The 6,558-nt window shown below is 41.6% G+C and overlaps 1 long non-coding RNA gene across 1 annotated transcript; it reads right to left on the bottom strand.

The window, feature by feature from the left end:
• Positions 1 to 3,388: 3,388 nt before the first annotated feature.
• LOC138527996 (uncharacterized) lies at positions 3,389 to 4,092 on the bottom strand. Its single transcript, XR_011284097.1, has 3 exons — positions 3,964 to 4,092; positions 3,788 to 3,879; positions 3,389 to 3,588 (listed from the first exon to the last, which is right to left on the bottom strand). It is a non-coding gene; the product is annotated as an uncharacterized lncRNA (long non-coding RNA).
• Between the last annotated feature and the right edge of the window lie 2,466 nt (positions 4,093 to 6,558).

The raw sequence follows: 6,558 nt of genomic DNA, 5'->3' as shown, positions 1-6,558 counted from the left end.
AGTTTAAGACGTGGTAGGAACCGGTGGTATGTTCAGGGGGGTTTTAGCGGAAAAGTGGATATTACTCTAAATGTGTGCATGTTAAAAATCTGAAACTTCATCAGTTAATGTCCCTACCCCCTGCACACATGTATGTAAAGTTGGGTCCATGTCGGAAATTGAAAAAGCAGTTAAAAAGTGAAATATGTGCCAGTTCTGAATGCAAGCTCCCAGGAAGAGCAGAGTTTGAACAGGGGATACCTCCTGTAATGCATGATGGGTGCATATGATTTTAAAACAATATGTACCTCTGCAAATATGTATTTGTTTCAAATCTAGATTTGTGTGTAAGTTGACAGGAGGAGTGGACTTTCTGCAGGCTGTAAAATGACATCAATCTGACTCACAGTTCAGTTTGCCAATCAAGCGGAGGAATGGAAGTTTGACCAATTAGAAGCTGAGAGAGAGGTAGGGTCAGTGATGCTAGAACACACCCACATTCTAAACACATAAAAGCAGACAGTCAGGACACATAGAGACCTTCAAAATCCATCTGCCGCTGGAAGCCCTGCCGGAAAAATCCATACTTACCTCCATCAACCTCCAGAGAGCCAAACTAGAGACTTCAATCTATCCAGAGCAGAGAGACCCAAAGAACCGGTGCCTAGCAGAGACCAGACCCCTGTGAGCAGTTCCAGAGGCCAGGCGCTGTGAGCAGAACCCGGAAAGACCTGACCAGACTGAAGTCCGTGACCAAGTCGCTTTCCTGTTCAAAATCTCTTGTGAGTACTTAGCAAAACTCAGAACACATCTCTTAGTTTAAATTCATCTAATTCAATCTATTTAACCTAAGTAGAACTGCCTCCTAGCTGTCACCTGTCATTCTAGCTGCAAAAATTTGTCACTTGTCATTTTGAAAAAGTGTGCGTTTAAAATTTACAAAACCAAAAACGACCTTTACTAAATTACTCATATCTCCGCAACCGTTTGGGCTAGAGACTTGCAATAACTTTCATTTGGAAGCTGAGATCCCAGGCTTTTCTAGGACCCCAAAACGGTAGAGATAGTCCTTGCGGTTCCTTTGTAATAGCGCTCGGCGCATCCGCGAATTTTACCGCGATTTGCAATTTCTTCACATGTAAAAACTGCTGCTGTTTGCTTTCCATTGGCCAGAAATTCGTTTAATCTGCTAACTATCCCTGCATCATTGCTAGTGTGAGCCTGGACTAATATTAACTAGATACCACTCACCCTGAACCTCGATAAGGGAATTAAAAGCAAATTTAGCATATTTCTCATTCATTGCCAGCACATATCCAAGCATTGCCTGTGTTTTCAAAACTCCTATCTGTTTTCTGTTGTCTAAGCTTGCTGGATTGAACTGATTACATTGATTGCATTTCTGAGAACTGTGTGCTTCCTCCCATTTCCTTGCATTGCATAAAGAGGGGGGGAGTGAATAGCCAGAGAAAAGTGATTACCTTGTTTGTTGAAATCATATTGAGTATTTTCTGTATTGCATTTTCATTCAACATTACATCCATTTGAACTCTATAAAGCATTTTCTACCACATTATACTTCTGTACCTATTTACCAGTGTGCTACCTTATCCATTTCATCTCAACTCCTTAGTAATTATAAAGAAGTGTGCTAGTGCCAGATTCTCCGTTGTTGATCTTTATCATATCAGATTAAGTGTGCTATTCAATTATTAATTTATTATAAAGCGTGATATATATATCTATTTTAAATTATCAAATAAACCTTTTAAACTTGCAAAACAGAACTACTTCTTGGCTCAGTGGGGTCAGGGGGATTCCAAGAGAGGGGTGTTATACAGGGGTAGTCATCCAGAACGCATGAACTGGACCTAAAGATATATCAATAAGGGTTTTCATTCAGTATTCTAGACTAGGCATTAACTTAGCTGTAGTGCTGAATTGAATCCTCTTACAATCCAGCCTAACTGTATACCACCATTTACTACGTTCCCTCTCTGTGTATTCAGAAACCTAACACTCCCTATAATGTGGCAAACTACCACTATCCTACTTGTGTTAATTGGCGGTGGCACACTCAAAATTACACCTTATCTAGTTTTCTTATTCCGTATGTCTGCTTTTGTTTTGAAACAGGTGGGGGTGTGGCCTTAGGCTTTGAAGGCATGCAAACAAATGCACATGCCAGAAAAAATACAACCCGCGATGGAAAAAAGAGCAAGAGATTCTTGCAAGGATAATTTTTACATGCCCAAAAAATAGGTATGCTAGCAAAGAACGCTGCTGATCAAAAATGGTACAAGCAGAATGTTATAAGGAAAGACATTGTCCTCACTGACGCACACATACACAGTAAGAAGCGCCTGCTCCATAGGTAATACCAGGCTGCTATTGGTCCCTGCCCTGTCTGTCTGTCTTCCACCACATGGGGTCTGCTGGGCTCATCATCTCCATGGAACCAAGGTCAAGTTCGCAATTAGTTACTATGCAAGACAATGCTACCCTATCATTATGGTGTGCACCTGGGAGTCTCTGAGACTGGCACAAGAGGGGGTTTAAGATTTTGCTGACCCACACATTACTCATTCATTCAGTTATCGCACTATCCGTACCCAAAGCTTCCACCCTCACTATGGGCTATCATTTATTCCACCCGGTACCTCATATTACAAGGTTTGTCATTATGAACTAAGGTGGAATGGTGGTGTTCTTTTAGATCTTTTATGACCATTGGATTTATGTCGGTAGTCAGGGGTCACCTCCTATCGCGGAATGCAGGGGGCTTGGACTGGGACAGATGTGGATGTCATAATTGATGGTGGGCTGGAAGTCTGATTTCGGCCTGGCTGGGATAAACGTGCACTGTGAGGCACCTGGTACTGTCTCATGGCCTTGCAGGGCACATTTCTTCTTGGGATAAAAAGTATTAGCAACAATTATGGAACAAAGGAAAGTTTCTATGGGAGCTAGCAGCGTGGGCCTCTCTATCACCAGCGCTTGGGCCTATTCAGGTTTCTGTGTTGGGTCTGTATTTATCATGCAGCCATGCAGGGCTGAATGTTTATACTATAGCTGCAAAAAGTGCGCTTACTTATATTGTAAGGAAGGCATGGTATCAAAGTAAAATTGAAGAGGACCGGTGGGCACCACATCTTTACTGTTTTGTTTGTATCCTTTTTGTGATCAGTCTTTTACATCTATATTACATTCTATATTGCTTTAACCTGTAACATCCAGCCTATGAAAGGTCGTATAGCACAAAGACCATATACATATATGAACCAACAAAAAATAAGGTGACTTCACCTTACTAAGGTTGACGCTCACAGTTACAAGCCCAGAGGGGCTATTATATAGTTCCTTTGAAAAGTTAAATCTCTCTAAACACATTCTTTCACTCATTGAATCTGTGGTCCGAAATGTTTTATTCACATTCCTGTTTTTTTGCTATATATATAGCATTTGTTGCCGATAAGCCATTGGGCAGTCTTCTTACAGAAATTGTTATGTACATTAGCCAATGCATTTCGGTATAACCTTCTTCAGGGATGTTCATAGATTAGACATACTAGTGCTCAGGATAGGTATCAATTGCTGTAATTTTGCATTCTACACAGATATACAGTTCTTCACAACGTTAGTAGATAAATACAAAGATAAGTAAACAGAAAGCACATACCATCAATGATCGTGTCATCCGATCAATCCCAACATGAATCGAAAGGAAATATAAAGAAATCGGGTTTTAGTTTTAAATGTTCTTACTGTATTGGTATCTGTATTCCATTCATATTTTAGCAACACATACCCAGTCCAATGCAAAACGTTCTAATGGCTGTGAACGCACGTGTCAAATATTGCACTTCTACTCCGAATAACCGCTCGTAAAATGAGCCGTCCCTGTTGGAAAGTAAAGATACTATGAACCCATGTCTCCCATCTCAAGATCTGTACCATTGTTGTCCTATTCCCTGAAACACTCACCTCGTATTCGCCTCTCGGATCAGTCAAAGCGAGCCTCAAGAACGCGCGTTTGCGCAGGCTCTGTGTGCATTTATGCGTCATCATGGAGACGATGCGAGGCGTTGTGGGCCAGCTGGAGGGCTGGAGCATGTACGCCTCGCACCCCACCCCTGGGGTTGTCTCCATAGTGACGGACGCTGCCAAGTGCCCTCTGTAGTTTCTGTAATTAATTAGCCCGATCCGCTGCGGGGAAGCGTCAGGATTTCTTGCATAATAGGCACGAATGCTCAGATCCATTTCTATGTCACGGTGGCGACAGACGATGATATAGCATCTGAATTATATTGATCTGTTGCCTTGTGTAATAGCGATTATTCAAACTGACTAGAGATATTTACATTATAAACATAATTTGGTGAATGAGTTTAGGGTTAATCCGAATCATCTGTGTCATTATTAACGCTAAATGGATTAAACTAGAGGTAAATAGTGCTAAGCGCTAAACAACATCTAATTACAACTTTATAGCATGGTCTCACTTCCTGGACTACTGTGACTCCTTCCAGGTATGTGTTGACAGTCTGCTTTCATTTCAGACTCACACACGGCTGCCTGCAGTCTGTTCTCCAGTTTCATAGCAGCCTGCTTTGGATTGGACTACGTCGACACCATGTGCAGATTTAATAGGCAAACATGTGCAGCAATCACTCGCTTAAGTTTTGCCCAAGTTAACCTGACTGGGCAAATCGGGTCTCGAGCAGGAAAGAGACTATGCTCCCCATGAAATATTCCAGCTCTGCTTTGCTCTACCTGGCTCAAAATCAAATGGTGCTGCCATCTGTAATGCCTTGTGCCGCTCCGATAGCTGATTCAATATCACCAAGGTGTGCTGCTAGTAAGATAAACTCCTTACTATTGAATGATCTTTCGATCTTGGCACATGCAGCTGATTGCTACTTGTTATTTGGGGAGGTGTCTCCTGATCTATGTTTAATTACAGACACTTATGGCACGCATCAAACCCTGTCTTAGTCCAAGCTGTCCCACCAGAATATAATATCTGGCGTGCTGACAGAGATTCTATCCATCTCGGTGGATGATTATTATTTTTTTTGCTGCATCCCTACCATGTATCCGACTGCCATTTCAGCATAATATTCAAATAGAGGCACTATTTGTGCATATCAATTTGTCTGCTACTCAAACTGCATATGTCATGCTAGTTTACCACCCTCTGACGCAACACAGATTTTTGCTTTCTGTTTTGAGAACTTGCAGCGGACTGTAAGCATCGATATTCTGACTTGATCATTCTTGGTGATTTTAATTTACATTCCATTAAGGTTGCAGCTGCTGAATTGACAGCTTTATGCAGTCAATGCATGATTTGGAACATTTACAACGTAGTAAGGGCCCAACTCATGGACACAGCAATAGGCTGGACTTAATTTTCTCTGCCTCAACTCTGATGACAATCTTCACTCCTTTTAGTGGTTTCTGTACCGATCATTTTTTTATTACTTTTTTAATAAATGTTTCCATTCCCCAAGCTTTTCCGGTTCAGCCTTCTGTGCATAAGCACAGATGGCCCTCAGCTCGTCCTGGAGCGATTTCAGTGATGCTCACATCTCTCTGCCCTGTGTAAAGCCTTGAGTGTCCTCAGTTGTCTTTGGCTTTAAATGATGTTGCTGATAGCCAAGCTCCTCTAAATTCATCTATGCCCCGAGCTCGCCCTTCAGAGCCGTGGTTCTCCCCTCATCTAGCTGACCTCTGCCTGTGCTGAAGACAAGCCAAAAGGTAGTGGCACACTGATTAAACTACCTCAGCCAGAATTTATTTCTATTCAAAACCAAATGCTCCTATTTCTCTGTCCAAATCACACATGCTCGAACTCAACCTAGCGAACTGTTTAAAATTGTAAAATCTCTTTCTGTCATGTCTTCTCATTCCATCTGCACAGTTTGTGTGTGATTCTTTATCTAATTTTGTTCATTACTAAACTGATCTAATTCATCAATCAATTGTGTCTTCATCTTCTAGTCTTTCTATAAAAAAAAATGTAATCTCTCATACAGCCTCCACTACTCCACTCTCATGGTCTACCTTTCTGCCTGTGTTCTCTGCTGATATTATTCAGGCTGCCATTTAACTTAAATCTACCTCCCCTCCTGACCCTCTTGACCCTATACCTCTCAGTTTTGAAGCAAATCGTATCTGATATTGCTCCCCTGGTCACATTTGCTGTTAACAACACTTATCTCTAGCTCTATTCTTGCCGCTCGTAAGTATACTTTGGTCATTCCAATTTTGACAATAGCTTTTCTGGATCCTCTGCTTCCTTCTAACTTCTGCCCATTCTCTTTTCTGATGAAACTTATGGAATCTTTAGTCACTCTTATGCTCAGCTCTTGTCATGAAAATTCTTCTTTTTTTCAATTCTTTTCAGTCAGGTGTCAGTCCGGGCTGTGTACCGAGTTGGTTTTGGTGTATGTTGTGGATGATCTTGCAAGACTTGTGGATCTGTGTGGCATGGGCATGCTGATTTTAGTAGATCTGTCGGCCACCTTTGACACCATAGTGAATTCCATCTTACTGCACTGATTAACCATGGTGGGC

The sequence above is a fragment of the Ambystoma mexicanum genome, chromosome 7q, assembly GCF_040938575.1.
Source record: "Ambystoma mexicanum isolate Mex_15411 chromosome 7q, UKY_AmexF1_1, whole genome shotgun sequence".
Taxonomy (NCBI): Eukaryota; Metazoa; Chordata; class Amphibia; order Caudata; family Ambystomatidae; genus Ambystoma; species Ambystoma mexicanum.
The sequence above is the reverse complement of the archived record's forward strand: the minus strand, read 5'-3'. Positions and strand labels throughout refer to the sequence as shown.